This window comes from Schistocerca nitens, chromosome 1 (genome assembly GCF_023898315.1).
Source record: "Schistocerca nitens isolate TAMUIC-IGC-003100 chromosome 1, iqSchNite1.1, whole genome shotgun sequence".
NCBI lineage: Eukaryota > Metazoa > Arthropoda > Insecta > Orthoptera > Acrididae > Schistocerca > Schistocerca nitens.
In genome coordinates this window covers 1,241,511,029-1,241,529,723 of record NC_064614.1, presented here as the reverse complement: position 1 = coordinate 1,241,529,723, position 18,695 = coordinate 1,241,511,029, and the positions used below count along the sequence as shown (strand labels likewise).

At 44.8% G+C, this 18,695-nt stretch overlaps 1 pseudogene; it reads left to right on the top strand.

Annotated features, from left to right (window-relative positions):
* Positions 1-12,850: 12,850 nt before the first annotated feature.
* LOC126213060 (5S ribosomal RNA) lies at positions 12,851-12,967 on the top strand (annotated as a pseudogene).
* The last annotated feature ends 5,728 nt before the right edge of the window (positions 12,968-18,695 follow it).

Here is an 18,695-nt window from a genome sequence, read left to right as displayed (position 1 = left end):
ATTTTTTTGATAATGATAATGACATCATCTTCCAAAACCTTCATGTACCCTTCGGTAGTCACTGTGCCATCAAGGAATATCGCACCGATTATTACGCGACTGGACACAGCTCACCACAACGTCACCCACTGAGAGTGAAGAGACTTCTGGATCGCGAATTGCGGATTCTCTGTCCCCCAAATGCACCAGTTTTCCTTATTGACGAACCCATCCAAATGGCAGTGGGATTGTTCGCTAAACCAAACCATAATGGGCATACTAATTTCCATCTTACCCCGTGGCCAACCGTGTAGTTTGAACGTGCCAACGTATACCTTTCAGAAGTTATGACAATTTTAGTTCGTACTGTTGAATAATGGTTGCCCTGTGTATGTTGAATACGGCCTTAAATAGTTTTGTCATCACAAGTTTTTTGTGTGGCCATGCTCCGCAGCAAGCATGTAAATACTTGTTTTGTAAATAAAACTACCTTTTCCTGCTGATAGTTACTTTATTTATCCCATACGCGTTTCGCCTTCTCCTGTTCTAAGGCATCCTCAGTGCGATCTATAACGATACAGTTTTGTTAGTTTTAGATTATTAAACAGTTCACTTCGCGATTTTTTTGTAAAAAAAAAGTAATTACTTACGATTTGCTGATCTGCGTTTTCTCGCATCTGGTCTGGAGGTCGCACCAGCACTTTCATTACTGCCGTATAATCACATCTTTGTGTACTCGCCTTCCACACACTGTTGACCATGTTTATCACTCTTTTTTGTGGTGGACTGTTGTTCTTTTGTCACTCGATACAACTATTTCGTCGTACACTGTTTTTCACAACGTAAATATTGCGACTCCATTACGGGTTCATCTTCTTTGTTATGTTTACCTATTGGTTGTGAAACGTCCCCTTAGAAAAATTTATGAATTACAGTGCTGATAAACCTCTTACGTCATTTGATTTTCAGACAGCTGAGCAGAACTGAACGTACTCAGACATCTCTGTCTTTACTTATTCTGATCTACACTAAACTGACACACAATATTTTTAGCGCAACGCAATCTGAAAATGGTTCAAATGGCTCTGAGCACTATGGGACTCAACATCTTAGGTCATAAGTCCCCTAGAACTTAGAACTACTTAAACCTAACTAACCTAAGGACATCACACACACCCATGCCCGAGGCAGGATTCGAACCTGCGACCGTAGCAGTCCCGCGGCTCCGGACTGCAGCGCCAGAACCGCTAGACCACCGCGGCCGGCTCAACGCAATCTGACTTTCAATAATCTCTACAAAAGAATCGCCCTGACTAACAATAACCTATGTTATTGTTGTTGTGGTCTTCAGTCCTGAGACTGGTTTGATGCAGCTCTTCATGCTACTCTATTCTGTGCTTCCTTCTTCATCTCCCAGTACCTACTGCAACCTACATCCTTCTGAATCTGCTTAGTGTATTCATCTCTTGGTCTCCCTCTACGATTTTTACCCTCCACGCTGCCTTCCGATACTAAATTGGTGATCCCTTGATGCCTCAGAACATGTCCTACCAACCGATCCCTTCTTCTAGTCAAGTTGTGCCACAAACTTCTCTTCTCCCCAATCCTATTCAATACTTCCTCATTAGTTATGTGATCTACCCATCTAATCTTCAGCATTCTTCTGTAGCACCACATTTCGAAAGCTTCTATTCTCTTCTTCTCCAAACTATTTATCGTCCAGGTTTCACTTCCATACATGGCTACACTCCATGCAAATACTTTAAGAAACGACTTCCTGACACTTAAGCCCATACTCGATATTAACAAATTTCTCTTCTTCAGAAATGCTTACCTTGCCATTGCCAGTCTACATTTTATATCCTCTCTACTTCGACCATTATCAGTTATTTTGCTTCCCAAATAGCAAAACCCTTTTACTACTTTAAGTCTCTCATTTCCTAATCTAATTCCCTCAGCATCACCCGATTTAATTCGACTACATTCCATTATCCTCAACCTATACCTTTCATGAATCACTTATTTCACAAAAATCTTCGTTACTCGATCTACTGCAATACAGCGAGCGCCACTATTAATAGGCATAGTTAGCAAATGAATGATATTGATAGAGAACAATCAATGTATTTACCTTAATAATATTCCAAAGTCATCATATATATATATATATATATATATATATATATATATATATATATATATATATATATATATATATTCATGATGTACAGTATTACAAATTTACTCTTTCTGATCATCCACATCCACATCCGCTCTCAACATTCTGCCATCTCTCTTCCCCTCATCCACCACTGCTGGCGGCTCACCTCCAACTGCGCAACGCTACGCGCTGTTAACATCCAACTGCCCAAAACTAAAATAGCAAAAATTCCAACAATGCAAACCAGCCACACATTGCACACAGCACAGTCAGTGATTTTCATACAGAGCGCTACGTGGCGTTACGAACATAAAAACCTAAACAGCCTACTTACAGTTGCCAACCTAACATAGTATACGTTCGGTTGGCAACCAATAGGTAAACATACCAAAGAAGATGAAACACGTAATGAAGTCGCAATATTTAAGTTGTGAAAAACAGTGTACGACGAAATAGTTGTATCGAGTGACAAAAGAACAACAGTCCACCACAAAAAAGAGTGAGAAACATGGTGAACAGTGTGTGGAAGGCGAGAACACAAAGATGTGCGACCTCCAGAGCAGATGTGAGAAAACGCAGATCAGCAAATCGTAAGAAATCACTTTTTTTACAAAAAAAATCGCGAAGTGTACTGTTTAATAATCTAAAACTAACAAAACTGTATCGTTATAGATCCCACTGAGGATGCCTTAGAACAGAAGGCGAAACGTGTATGGGATTAATAAAGTAACTAGCAGCAGGAAAAGGCAGTTTTATTTACAAAACAAGTAATTTTGTCATCGTTGGTTCTCCAAGAACTGAATAATTTATGAGGGACTACCGTCTTATAAGCTCTGGAGGTAACCTCGTCGCTTCAAAGAGAGGCGGTTGCTTTGACGCCGCCATCAGCGACTGTTCGGCCTTGAACCCGGTGCAGCCGGCACGTGGACGCCCTGGAGGCGCGCCGCGGAAGAATACCACGTGCCCTGAATGATACATGCGACAGAGCGGCAAGGTGTGAGCACGTGTGGGTGACGTGGTCGTGCCAAACCAGGCGGGCGATTGATTCGCGAGGTGGCGGTGTCGTCCCGCATCGACCACCGCAGACGCCGCCCTCGACGCCGACGCCGACGCCGACGCCGACGCCGACGCCGACGCCGACGCGGACACGGACGGGCCGGTGGCGGCGTGGGCGCCTGGAGCCGCGGACGCCAAACAGGCGCGCGTCAACACGCCGCCAGATCAGATATGTACCCCGGCAAATTACAGCGGCGCGGGCCAGCGTGGGCACACTGCCGCAGGGAGGCGGCGCCGCTTTTAGAGTGGGTTCGCGCAGTGGCAGCTGCTCCTCCTTCCCAGCGTCGGCCCGCTCTGGAGCCCTACTCACTGATTACGTAGACGCAGGGAGAGAGTACCGTGACCTCGGCGCCCTCGAACGGGCAGGTACACCAGCTCAAGCGGCATCAACCGAGTAAAGTGATTTGAAAATACAGAGGTGCATAAAACGCTGTATTTTGTACAGCCACTACACTGACGTAACAGAAGACATGGAATAGCGATTTACAGATATACAGATGCCGGCAGTATCGTGTACACAAGGATAGTGCATTGGCGGAGCTGTCATTTCTACCGAGACGATTCATGCGAAAAGGTTTCCGAAGTGTTTACGTCCACGCGATGAGAATTAACAGACTTCTTTGCGTAACGGTACTTGGAGTCATACGCACGGGACATTCTATGCCTTAGGGAATTCAGTATTCCGAGATACATAGAATCAAGAGTGTACGTCTGGTACCGCTCGCCGCGGAATTTGAATCCGCGCCAGACGCCATGGACGTCGAAGACCCGTAGAGGTCTCTGCACCATCCTGGCCCGCATTCAGAGTGAGGGCGCCACAGTGGAACACGTGGTCCCAGGGGCCAATAGCGGCGCCTTCGATAGAGTATTTAAGCGCCTGCCTCTTACTCAGCCAACCTTCTCCTTTTCCTTGAACACTTCCGCACACTATATATTGTCCACCACATTGATCCCCCTCACCGCCCGGTGTCTCCATTCCTCTCCAGCACCAACCCATTCCCGCGCCTTTACTGTTATGTCCCGACTTCTCTCCATCTCCAAACCCTCCACCTCCTTTCCCAACGCAACTTCCACCATCTACCCCTCCCGGATGATGAGCTTTACCCTGGCATCTACCCTTCCTACCAACTCTAACCCCATCTTCCTGCCTCCTCCTCAGGGCTCCCTCTCCTCCCCCTCCCTTCTCCTATACGGCTTCCCCCTACTACTCCCCCTCCCTCTCTTGTGCTCCCCTTCAGTGTCTCTGCACTCCCTCCTGCCTAGTCTTCCCTCTTCATCTTCTGCCCCACCAGTCTCCTGCCTCTTCGTGTACCCGCTGACGCCCCTACTCTCTTCATCCCGCCGCCTCCCCTGCTGCCCCGTGCTCTCCCCTCCTTTTCCATCCTCTCTGAACTCTCCCTCGACAGGTCCCACCTGGCAGTTTTATTCTTCATTGTGTTGTGTGCTCCAAGTGGGGGAAGAGACCAAACAGCGAGGTCATCGGTCTCATCGGATTAGAGAAGGATGGGGAAGGAAGTCGACCGTGCCCTTTCAAAGGAACCATCCTGGCATTTGCCTGGAGCGATTTAGGGAAATCACGGAAAACCTACATCAGGATGGCCGGACGTGGGATTGAACCGTCGTCCTCCCGAATGCGAGTCCAGTGTCTCCAAGTGGGTTTTAAGTGTGTTGTCCTGGAGTGTTTTTAATACTGTGGCCGACTTTTAACCTGTGCATGTGCATTCAGTGTCTTATTTGTGTTTTAAGAATCTCCACTGTGTTTTTTACCTTTCTGGTGACTTTTTTAACTGTCCTCCCATGAACGTCTCCATGTTAGTGTATTTTTACCTCCATTTTCTCCACTTACTCTGTTTTATGTTCCCCTTTTTTATCGCCTTATATATGTAGCATTTTATTCTTGTTTTAGTTGTCGTGTCACTCGGCTGAAGAGCGGCGGATTGTACCGCTGACAGCTCTCCCCTGCCCATATGGGGCAGGGGAATGAAATCACAAGAAAAAAAAACTCAGCCAGCGAGTCTAATCTTGCGTACGTCTCTGGAAACATCACCTCGCGTTAGACATCTTACTTACTTTCTTGTTCTGTGTACCAGTGGATGTGGTTGTTAGGTTTCCTTGTGACTCGGTTGTTTCGATCTTGTTGTTGTTGTTGTTCGTTCTGTCCTTCGCTGGTCGCGTCCGTCCTCTCCAGTCGTTCGCGGGCCGCTCCGTGGGTCCCGCCACGCTTTCCGTCACTTCAACCCCGCGACCGATCTGGTCGCAGTTACAACAGTACGAGAAATCACAGTTCAGGCATTATCTCTCACCACAGACTTAACTACCTAGAGCAGCAGCATTTGTGTAGAGTTGTCACTGCTAATAGACAAGCAGCACTGCTGAAATTTAAGTTTAATGGGCTATGGTAACAAACGACCGACGCGAGTGCCTTTGCTAACAGCAGGACATCTCCTGCAGTGACTCTCCTGGGCTCGTCATCATATCCCTAGATGACTGGAAAGCCGTGTCCTGGTAACATGTGTCCCATGATTTTTTTTATTCCAGTCTTTGATCACAATATGAATTCTTTGGACGATGACCGGTTTCAGTCCGTAATGACCATCCTCAGATCTTTTTTACACATCTGAGGATGGTCATTACGGGCTGAAACCGATCATCGTCCAAAGAATTCATATTGTGATCAAAGACTGGAATAAAAAACATTTGACAGTATTGGATCACCGTTTGTATACGCGACCATGTCGCAGTTGGTGAGATGTGTCCCAGTTTCAGTTGGTAAGAGCTGCTGGTTGGGTTCGAGTGTAGCGCAGTCCTTACGAAGCCATGGATCCGCGTTGTCAACAAAGCACTGTGCAGTCCGGTGGTGGCTTCATAATGGTTTGCTCTGCGTTGCATGGAATTGACTAGGTTCCTTGGTCCAACTACACAGATCATTGTTTGTAAAGGGTTATGTTTTGCTACTTGGAGACCATATAGAGCCATTAATGGACTTCGCATTCACAGACGCGATTTGGGCCACAATTTTTCGCGATAGGTTTGAAGAAAATTGTGGAAAATCGATCGAATGATTTGGTCACACGTAGAACATAGTTGAGAGGTCAGTTCGTGCACGAAATCCTTCACGGGCAGGAGTGTCAGAAGTCGCGTATCAAGGTCTCCTGCATTTAGTAGACGCGCAGCTTGTGTGGTAACCAGAGTGCGTGTAAGCTTCTTTTGTACCAACAAAACATCTTTGTAATACAACGAAGATTTTGGGATTGTAGAGAAACGAAGGAATGTGACACTCTCGTTCCACAATGTTTAGACAAGATTGTTGAGTCAGCTATAGCTCTGAGCCCATTCAATGTAATTCGAATGCGTACAACTCCCTTCTTTGATTTTAAAGATCTATTTGCAACATTTTTGTCAGTGTAGACTTGTAAGGTGTCTAGATGAAGTACAATGAAGTGAGCCCATTCAATGTACACTCCTGGAAATTGAAATAAGAACACCGTGAATTCATTGTCCCAGGAAGGGGAAACTTTATTGACACATTCCTGGGGTCAGATACATCACATGATCACACTGACACAACCACAGCCACATAGACACAGGCAACAGAGCATGCACAATGTCGGCACTAGTACAGTGTATATCCACCTTTCGCAGCAATGCAGGCTGCTATTCTCCCATGGAGACGATCGTAGAGATGCTGGATGTAGTCCTGTGGAACGGCTTGCCATGCCATTTCCACCTGGCGCCTCAGTTGGACCAGCGTTCGTGCTGGACGTGCAGACCGCGTGAGACGACGCTTCATCCAGTCCCAAACATGCTCAATGGGGGACAGATCCGGAGATCTTGCTGGCCAGGGTAGTTGACTTACACCTTCTAGAGCACGTTGGGTGGCACGGGATACATGCGGACGTGCATTGTCCTGTTGGAACAGCAAGTTCCCTTGCCGGTCTAGGAATGGTAGAACGATGGGTTCGATGACGGTTTGGATGTACCGTGCACTATTCCGTGTCCCCTCGACGATCACCAGTGGTGTACGGCCAGTGTAGGAGATCGCTCCCCACACCATGATGCCGGGTGTTGGCCCTGTGTGCCTCGGTCGTATGCAGTCCTGATTGTGGCGCTCACCTGCACGGCGCCAAACACGCATACGACCATCATTGGCACCAAGGCAGAAGCGACTCTCATCGCTGAAGACGACACGTCTCCATTCGTCCCTCCATTCACGCCTGTCGCGACACCACTGGAGGCGGGCTGCACGATGTTGGGGCGTGAGCGGAAGACGGCCTAACGGTGTGCGGGACCGTAGCCCAGCTTCATGGAGACGGTTGCGAATGGTCCTCGCCGATACCCCAGGAGCAACAGTGTCCCTAATTTGCTGGGAAGTGGCGGTGCGGTCCCCTACGCGCGCTGCGTAGGATCCTACGGTCTTGGCGTGCATCCGTGCGTCGCTGCGGTCCGGTCCCAGGTCGACGGGCACGTGCACCTTCCGCCGACCACTGGCGACAACATCGATGTACTGTGGAGACCTCACGCCCCACGTGTTAAGCAATTCGGCGGTACGTCCACCCGGCCTCCCGCATGCCCACTATACGCCCTCGCTCAAAGTCCGTCAACTGCACATACGGTTCACGTCCACGCTGTCGCGGCATGCTACCAGTGTTAAAGACTGCGATGGAGCTCCGTATGCCACGGCAAACTGGCTGACACTGACGGCGGCGGTGCACAAATTCTGCGCAGCTAGCGCTATTCGACGGCCAACACCGCGGTTCCTGGTGTGTCCGCTGTGCCGTGCGTGTGATCATTGCTTGTACAGCCCTCTCGCAGTGTCCGGAGCAAGTATGGTGGGTCTGACACACCGGTGTCAATGTGTTCTTTTTTCCATTTCCAGGAGTGTAATTCGAATGCGTGCAACGGCCTTCTTTGATTTTAAAGATCCATTTGCAACATTTTTGTCAGTCCAGACTTGTAAGGTGTCCAGATGAAGTGCAATGAAGTGTGATTGAAAGTATCTAATGCTCATCCATCTGAAATAGCTATTAAAAATTATTGAACTGAAACAGAAGACTGGAAAAATTTGAATATACCCAAAAAAGATACCATTTCTGATATATGCTATGTCGTATTTCGCATGAAAGACTATCCACGTCTGTTTCTACCATTTCTTTCTCAACAGCACAAGGATTTCTACAGTAAACTTTGCAACATTCGATCCCAAGAATGGAGTTGGGTTAGAAACAGAAGTCAACATTCAGAAATTCTCTTTTTGAATTTACTCTGTCATACTTCTGTAAGCAATTTAAAAGATATAAGAAAAGGTTTTCGTTGGTTACTGTACTTCTAGTTGAAGCATTACTGCCGTATTTCTGTGGCTATACAGGGCGGTCAGAAACCGTCTGAAAATCTTGCAGGACAGGCTGCACTGACAAATAACTGTTACGAAAAAAATATGTACGTTGTGCCATTTCGAGTTAATTAGCACTGAATCAGGCCGTTGCGCATGCAGATTCAAGCGGCCCACCAGACACAATAAGCATCAGTTGTTCTCATAACGTAGATGATAACGCACGACACTCGGCCCTTGCTATCGTCCCATGTCCAGTTTTTATATCGCTCTCCTATTCAGCTTCAGGAAACCAAATGCAGAACTTGTTTCGTGATAACGTCTCTGGCGAGCCGCTTGAATTTGCGCGCACAACGGCCTGATTGCCTAACTTGTATGCTAATCGACTCTCAAACGGCGCAAGGTATTGAATTTTTTTTAACAATAATTTCTCAGCATAACCTACACTGCAACACTCTTACAAACTTTTGAGACTGTTTCTGAACACCCGTATTATCACAAATACAGCGTGCTGCCTCAGTACGTGTATTAATGGCACATGAAAAAGAAACACTCCGTTGTCAATTATAACAGGTTACTTTCCTGGTATGGAAGCTAAAAGGTTTATTTCCTAATTTGTCTCATTAGCAAGAGCAGGCATTACCTGCAAGGGAAGCGACTATTGAAACTAAGATCTTGAAAACAGCCACAAGTCGCACTGTGTATTTTTCATTTACCGGTTTCCATCTTGAAATGAACAAGAGTATCAATCAGAATATACAGTTGAACGTCGGCTGACAGCATTAAAAATTGCGTTTAATCGGTCAGTGTCATCGTAGTACTATAATACAGCTAGTTTTATCTTCAGAGCTGCCAGAGAACTTTAAACACAATCTTTAATGCTCTCATCCAGCTTTCAACTGTATATTCTGATGATGCTCTTGTTCATTTGAAGAGCGAAACCGGTAAACAAAAAACACAAGGTGCGACTTGGGGCTGTTTTGAAGAACTTTGTCGCATTAGTTTTTGCATTGATGCTGTGAGCAGCATAATTTCGTGGTATCAGAATACTTTCTTAAGTTCTTTCGATAAGTCGTATACAAAAATGGGCATCTATTTTTTGGTTCTCCTGACAAATATCAGATATCGCACGTTTGACATTTTCACTATTTGTAACCAGCAGATCCACAAGATTCATTTTCTAAAGAAGCTTACATTTTCATGAATCAATGTATATTTAATATTTCCTGTAAACACTGCTCCACAGCTTCAATGTACTTAAAGAATGGGATTACGAAACTGCTAAAAACAGCTGTAAAATATATTTATTCATCGGCAAGCAGTTTCTGTGAAGCGGCCATCTTCAAGTCACGAATGCCATTATATCAGGGTAAAAAGGAAAGTTCCTCGGCGCTAAGTACATAATTGCTATCAGTTGCGGACTCTGGCGCTGGTTGTAATTATGTACTTTGCGTCAATGGACCTTCCTTTAACCTAATGAAATTGCATTCAGGACGTGAGGACGGTCACCTCACCGAAATTGATTTCCTATAAGTCATTACATCTGACAGCAGTTTTTTTCAGTTTCGTTATCCAGTTCGTTAAATGAACGTTAACACATGCACCTTACAGATTCATATATCCCAAAATACAGTTGCAGAAATGAAGAGCAATACCGCAGAAAAAAGCCATTCGTAGAGATGAAGACTGGTCCAAGTACATGATAGCTACCGGTTTTAATACGTGCACATGGCCGATAGTGATGTCTTTCGGACTTTGAGAAAGGTCAAATAATAGGGATGCAAGAGTAGGGAACATCGATGTGATTCTTCACACAAACTGTTGACCGTACTGCAATGATTCCAGTACGAATGGTCACGAGAGGACTAGAAGAGAGGTGCGGTCCTTCCAGAAGAACTACACCGAGAGATAACGTCAGTATTGTTCGAATGTTTCTGACGAAAACACGGATAACAATAGTGCAAATCCAGGTTTAGTTTACTGGAAGAGTGTTACCACGAACCATCGGGAACAGATTACTGTGTTGAGATCTGAAGATGTCATCCATCGGTTTAGTGGACAGCAGAACGACTGGCAACAAGTAACAAATGTGCTTGTCTCTGAGATAGGGTGAAGCCTATGTGTAATAGAACGGAACAATACTGAAACCATTACAACATATGTATTAAATCATATGTATTACACCATATGTATTAAAGGGAAAGTTGGTCAGACTCTTCATGTATAAAGTGTTTAATAATAAATAAATTTGTTCAAAGGGGATCAAGAGTTTATGCCAATTTGCTACTCAGGCAAGTCACCATTTATGCCAAATTCTGAATCTCTGTTCCCCAGTTCCTAAACTAAAGCATTCGAAGAGACTTTACTCTCTCTAGATTCCGTTATCAAGGTTAATTAGTGGAAATCTACCCAACAAATCGATTCTCTCGTCAACGCCTTGATTGCGCTCCGCAGACCTCGTCAACACTATATTCGTGAGTAGGAGCTGTGCTGTGATGCAATAAGAGTCAGTGAATTGATTAAAACAGAGTGGAATGGGAGACCGATTCTTGAGTATTGTTAACCAGTCCGGGACTCTTACCAGGTTGGATTATAGAGATGATCAACAGACTCCAGTGGCAGGTACTACAAGAAAGTTTCGTGTCACGGAAGAGGTGTTTACTTCTGTAATTCCGAAGGTGTCTGTTCCATGCAGACTCGGACAACGTGTTACTTCCATCAACATACACCTCACGCAATCACCACAAAGAGATAATTAGAGGAACCAGACCTCCATGCGAAGGTTTAACGGCAGTCGCAGTCCCCACACAACAATCACGTGTGGAACAGGGAATGAAGGCAAAATATGGTGGCACCAAAAGTACCCACTACCAAGCTTCCGAATGCATTTGCCGGCAACGCAGAGTAGCAATGTTGCCTAAGGACGGCTTAAAATTATGGTCTAATTACTCCGAACTTTCCTGGAAAATACGCTCAACATATTTTTACGTGGAAGTAACTTGACTTCACCGCCGTATAATGTGCAGTAATATGTAAAATAAGGTATCCTGCAAATATCACCATTTCAAAAATTAATATTTTACTTGCTTTTAGAAAGTAATCAAAAGTCTGTACCAGCATCCCATAGTCTAACGAAAACTGAGAGTTCTGTGCCCATATAGACGACTAGTTGATTTTGCGCGTTACGAGATTGAGAAGCTTGAGATACGGTTCAAAAATGGTTCAAATGGCTCTAGAACTTAGAACTACTTGAATTAACCTAACCTAAGGACATCACACACGTCCATGCCCGAGGCAGGATTCGAACCTGCGACCGTAGCGGTCACGAGGTTCCAGACTGAAGTGCCTAGAACCGCACGGCCACACCGGCCAGCGCTTGAGATACATCAGCTGCTCTCAATAATCCACGTTCCTCTACAAAATAATAATAAAAATTAAAATGAAAAGGCAGTAAAGCTAGTTGATAACATAACGCGCGCACCACAGTTCACGTGGGATTGGATTTATTTGAATTCCCAGTATTCCAACAAAACTGAAGAATAAAATGAAATATGACAGTAACCGAAGACACACTGTTAAAATGTGTATTCAAGCTGCTGTGTTGTTAGAAACTTTTGGTGAAAGTGGAAAGTATGATCTGTGCCCCAGCTTAACTTTAGAAAAATCGGAAAAGCAAAATCTACTCGTAATTGCTACAGTTTCTGAAGATTTTCCTTCTGTAGAAGAGTTAAATTCCATTCTCATTTCAATTTCTCTACCGAAAAAGACGTCAACCGTTCAAAGATCGAACTTTAGAAGCCGGCACAAGTTCATTAATTTCCGTTTGCAGTACGATGCAATTCTGAAAAAAAAAGCTTGAAAAAGTCACGACAGCTGTTAACTACAAAGCACTTCTAGCACCCTAACGTATTTGTTGGTAGGTGAGTACGTTGAGTAATAGCTTGTATTTGTGATGTCGCTGGTTTTGAAATATTCCAGTATACATCATTTTCTTCCTTTTTATTTGAAGTTCATTCTTATTAATAAATGAAACTGTTATGTAATAAATATTGAATGAAGAGTCTTCGTATAAATAACATTTTTATTTCTAATTGCTGGTTTTTGGGAAAACAAAATTTGATAGACATGTGAAACTAAGAAAAATAATTACAGCGATACACTGTTCAGTTAGAAATAAAAAGAATTTTTTTATTCGATATTTCGAAGTTTGTAAAAGATTTTAATTAACTGTGATTACTCGCTTTCTCTTGTGAGTAGTGGCTAGTAATTGATAGACGTTATTTTTATTTAGGAGTTGTTTTTTAATGTTACTTAAGTAATATTTCGGCAACGGCCGTGCCGCAGTGGATACACCGGTTCCCGTGAGATCACCGAAGTTAAGCGCTGCAGGGCGTGGTCGGCACTTGGATGGGTGACCATCCAGCTGCCATGCGCTGTTGCCATTTTTCGGTGTGCACTCAGCCTCGTGATGCCAATTGAGGAGCTACTCGACCGAATAGTAGCGGCTCCGGTCAAAGAAAACCATCACAACGACTGGGAGAGCGGTGTGCTGACCACGCGCCCCTCCTATCCGCATCCTCATCTGAGGATGATACGGCGGTCGGATGGTCCCGGTGGGCCACTTGTGGCCTGAAGACGGAGTGCTTTTTAAGTAATATTTCGATTTGTTAATAAATACGTGATTAAAATAAAAGTAAAACGAAAATCATATGATAATACCTAGATTAGAAATAGCAAATTTACAACTGCAATTTCATTCTGTTAGATGTTCATCTTACAAGCAAATACGTTATAAAACAAAAATGTTTTCTACTTGACAACGCTTGGAAGTCTAATAATCTTCAAGGACGATTTTTTTATTGACAGTTGAGTCATATGCCTTTACGAAATACACCGAGGTAATAAAAGTCACGTGATACCTCGTAATATCGTGTCGGACCTCCTTTAGTCTGGCGTAGTGGAGCAACTCGGTTGGCGTGGACTCAACGAGCAGCTGAAAGTCCCCTGCAGAAATACTGAGCCACGCTGCCTCTACAGTCGCCCATAACTGTGAAAGAGCTGCCGGTGCAGATTTTGTGTACGAACTCACCACAACGTTCCTCAAACCAATTGAACAATGGTGGCTCGGTGACAGGGCGCGTCGTCATCCATCGTTGTTCATGAATGGCTGCAAATGGTACCCAGGTAGCCGGACATAACCATCTCCTGCCAATGATCTGTTCTGTTGGAGCGGAGGATCCAGTTCATTCCATGTAAACAGAGCCGACATCATTATGGAGCCACCACTAGCTTGCACAGTGCCTTGTTGACAATTTGGGTCTATGGCTTCGTAGGGTTTGCGCCGCACTCGAACGGTGTTCTAGAAGTCTAGGGTCCAACCGATATGGCCTCAATACCAGGAGATGCGCTACCACCTATGTCGTGCTGTTAGCAATGGCAATCGCGTCAGTCACTTGCTGTCATAGCCTATTAACTCCATATTTCGCCGCTCTGTCCTAACGGATACGTTCGCCGCACATTCTACAGTGATTTGTGCGGTTATTTCACGCTTTGTTGCTGGTATGTCAGCACTGACAAAAGCCGACGCTCTCGATCGTTAAGTGAAGGCCGTCAGCCACTGCTTGTCCATGGTGAGAAGTAATGCTTGAAATTCTCGACACACCCACGGATCTCGGAATACTCAATTCGTCAACGATACCCGAAATGGAATAGCCCATGCGTCGGAACTATCATTCCGCATTCAGAGGCCATTAACTACCGTCGTGCGGCCATAATCACGTCGGAGACATTTTCACGTGAATCACCTGAGTAGAAATGACGGCTCCGCCAGTGCACTGCCTTTTTATGCCCTATGCCATCTATGCATGTGATTTTCGCTATTCCATGGCTTACGTCAGCTCAATGAAGATGTCAATGTACCGACATTCAAATACTTGTAAAAAAACGTGGGTAACGGTTCACTAGGTCCCCTCGGCGACACATTGGTCACGTAGCTTGCAGGGCGTAGTTGTGGATGGTGGCTGTCCCGATAACGATTTTCGCCGATCTGCTGCTAGCAGGGCCTCGAGTCGCCACCGGAGGCTGTCGACGGGGCGGCAGCAGAATCAGGAAGCAGGACGGGGCCTGCCGGCTGCCGCAGCGGGGGCAGCACTTCCCGGTGAAGCGTCAAGGCCGCCCTCGAGCTGTGCTGCGATTCCTGCAGCCGCCTCCACCTCCACCTCCGATTCTTCCGGAAATGGGACGAGGTAACGAGCGGACCAACACACACTACCTCCATATAGTACGCACGTAGTCTAGGCCACGCAGGCCGCCGAGTACGCTTTCCATGCTTCGACCCTACCGCGCCTCGCCCGTTCCTCCCCATGTGCGTTTCACTCCTCCGTTTGCGTCTCCTTACCATACAGCTCTTTCTCTGTCTTTGACTCGTTGCTAGTGGTAATGCCAGGACTTCTTTTCCTGTGGTCCGCAGCTCGTGGTCTCGCGGTCGCGTTCTCGATTTCCGATCACGGGTTGCAGTGTTCGATTCCCGGTGGGGTCAGGTATTTTTCACCTGCCTCGAGCTGACTGGGTGTTTGTGTTGTACTCCTCGTTTCATCATCATTCATGAATGTGGCGAGTTTGGACTGAGCAAAGGCTGATAACCTCGCAGTTGAGCGCCCCAAAAACCAAACATCATTATCATCATCATCATCCTGTCTTGTGCCAACCTCTTCATCTCAAAGTAGACCTTGAACTCTACGTCCTCACTTCATTGTCTGCTTCCCTACAGTTTTAACCTTCTACAGCTCTGTGTAGTGTCATGAAAGTCATCCCTGTCGCCTTAACACACGTTATTTTATCTTCCACACATTTATTTTATCTACTATATTTCTTAAATTGTCTTGTGTTAACAGGATGTAGTTTATTCACACAAAATGTTTAAATTTTTTTTCCTTTATTGATTTTCGATTCCCCCCCACCTGGGGAGAGGCGGGCTGACAGCAGCTTAATACGCTGCTCTACAGCCGAGAGAAAAGTTAAACAAACAATGGTGAGAGAACAAACTATATAAAAAGGCGATAAAACGATGACTTTGTTAATAACAGTAAAATGGCGGAAAGTTGCGGAACTTAGAATACAAAAACATGGCGTTGACGATGCGGATGAAGACAAACAGGAAGGAGACATGCACAATTAAAAAACACGGCGACGGTCTGGTTTCTGTTCGCACGAGATATAAACACGACTAGCGACAGGGTGGTTGTTCGCAACACTGACAGGGGACGCACAACACTGAACACTGTAGATGCGACACGGCGGGCGGGGGGAAGACCCGGGCCGATGAAGGGGAAAAAGGGAGGGGGGGGGGGAAGGAGAGGAAAGGAAAAAAAGGGGGGAGCCAATGCAGGGAGGGGATATAGAAAAAAAGGGGGGGGCTGGGAATATTTAAAACTGTTTAATTCTAAATCTATATGCCCTTTTGTCATGTATAAGAATCCACTAAGACTTGTTTCTGGCATGTGGATAATAATAATAGTAATAAAGGGTGATTATAATTAATATTAAACTTCCAAAACGCTGAGGAAATAACACGACTGGTCAGACTGACGTCAAATTGCCACGGAATACTATAGGAGGAGGGGGAAAACGTATGGCAGACGAAGAAAGTGTGTTTCAGAATACGTAAATGAAAACACCTGTCAAGCGCACGACCCATTGAAGTCGGTATAAACACGCCGGGTACATGCTTTTCCTCCTTTCGCGTCTGCGACGTTCGCCATTACTGTCTCAATGCAGGATTGCGCTCTACATGTAAAGCTGTATTACAACAATGATAACAGTGCACACGTCGCTCTGCAGAAGTTCCGGACACGGAAGGGTTTGAAAAAAGGCGTTGGTCCGATGACTATCGAGGGTCTGGATAAAATGATTCGGAAATTCGAAAAGTCGTTCCCTTTTGGTATGCAACTTGGTAGACGGAGAAAACGAATTGAGTCGACGTCAGTGGAAACAGTGTCCACAGCAATGCAGGAGGAGACGAATGGTGGTGTGCGGACGTGTAGTGCACGGAGAATTGCCCAAACATTGGACATGCCAGTGAGCACGATGCTTAAAATACTGGGAAATATCCTTCTTTGCTATCCATTCAAAATTACCCATGTGCACGAGTTGCTTCCTGTTGACCTGCCAGCAAGAAAGACCTTTGCTTTAGAATTTCTTGCTTGCGTGGAATCGGACAATGATTGGCCGTGGAAGATTTTGTGGTCAGACGAAGGCCACGTCCATCTGACATGATATGTCAATACACAGAATTGTCGAGTATGGGCAACGGGAAATCCACATGTAAATCAACCAGTACCACTTCATCCTGACAAGGCGTATTTACGGCATCATTTGTCATAGGGCCATATGTTTTCGAAGATACAGGTGCTTCCGGTCCTGTTACTTGTACCGCCACTGGTAAGCGGTATGAGGGTCTCCTGCGCAACCACGTCAGTCCAGCTCTCCAACAGCGCTGATGTATGGATGGGATCATTTTTATGCAAGATGGCGCACCTCTGCACACTGCAAATCCAGTTAACCCTCCGCTACTCGCTCGGGTTTTGAGGACAAATGTATTCCACCACTTTTTTGTTAAAAATATGTTTCTTCCATATTTAATTATTCTATTTTTTTACGTCCTTTGCGATGCGTGAGTAAATTCGTTACTAATACTTTGGAAACGAGGGAGTGAATTAAACATTTAATTTTTTAAACGCAAAATGAGTTTTCGTCACTCCACCCATTTATTACGCAGAACATGCTACATTACACAAAAAGTAATTAAACTATTCAAAATAACTTTAATGAAGATGCGCATAATGCAGAAAAACGTAATCACAGTAGATACGTACAATAAGAAATCACGTACAATTGGTAGAAACAACGCTAGTTGTCGAATGTTCAGCACACACCCATTGGTTACATTTTGCACTCACTCTTCATGTTGACTTATTTCTTCATCCCCCACATATTTTACAACGTCCTTTGCCATCTTTTTTTAGTTTAGCTATTTACATTTTTTTCTTCTGAGTCCTCTCCTAACAACATCAGTCCTCGAATTTTTAGTTGTCTGTGTACCAAGGACTGTTTCATGAATCTGCGGTTTCACCATTTATCAACTAATTTCGTCAAGGAAATCAACTCGTTTCACTTTGACATAGTTTCTATTTGCTGAATAAATGCATAAGGCACTGATAGCGGCGATATTTAAAATATTGTAAAAAATTGCTGTTGGCCATGTTTTAGTAGTTCTTGCTGTATCATAATTTGAAAAAAGTTGATCGAGTACCTCAACTCCAACTTTGTGCGATTGTAGAATATAACAATCTCTGGTTTGTTTTTTGAACTGGTGGAATCGTCAATCGCTGCATCATTGTGCATACTTGAAAGTAAAATTACTGTTTTCTTTTTCCTTTCGCAGTAGGACACAAGTGTTGCATCATGTCTAAAGCCGAAAACAGAAGTTTTTATTTCTCGAGATTTACTGGGTAAAAATTCCTGAGGTGTTTATTTTTTGTTGTGTCTGATTGTTCCAACGTAAGTTGTCTTTTTCTCAAGCATTTCTTGAAGCAGAGGATAGCTAGCAAACCAATTACCGCCCGCGATGTTACGTCCTGTGCGTAAAATTGGTTTCGCAATTCTCATGACGACCTCCTTTCCTGCACTGCTTACATCAAAAGGCCTCGCTGGCCGTTTTACACAATAAATTTCCATATTCACAGTGTACATTATTCTACAGTCCACTAATGCAAACCCCTTCCGGCCATAACGAGCAGGTTTACTGGGTATAAACTGGCTGAACGAACATCTTCCACGAAAACCAACCAGCTGATCATCAATTGTGAGGTACTCCCCAGGAGTACAGTACTTCTGAAAGTTTTCTTACACCAAATCCATAAGTTCTCGTATTGGTGCCAATTTGTCGAGCTTTTTTCTGTCATTCCTGGTGCCTACGTCATCAAATCTGAGGCAACGAAGCAAGAAATGAAATCTTTTCCTCGACATAGTCAAATAGACTCTTTTAATGTCACTCCCTTTCTCATTGTCCAATATTTTGCAAGTACTCAACTTGGAAGACTCTAGCATACCAGTGAAAAAGAAAGTGTACCAAGAAGGGCACGCATTTCACATTGATCTGTAAAGTTTGCA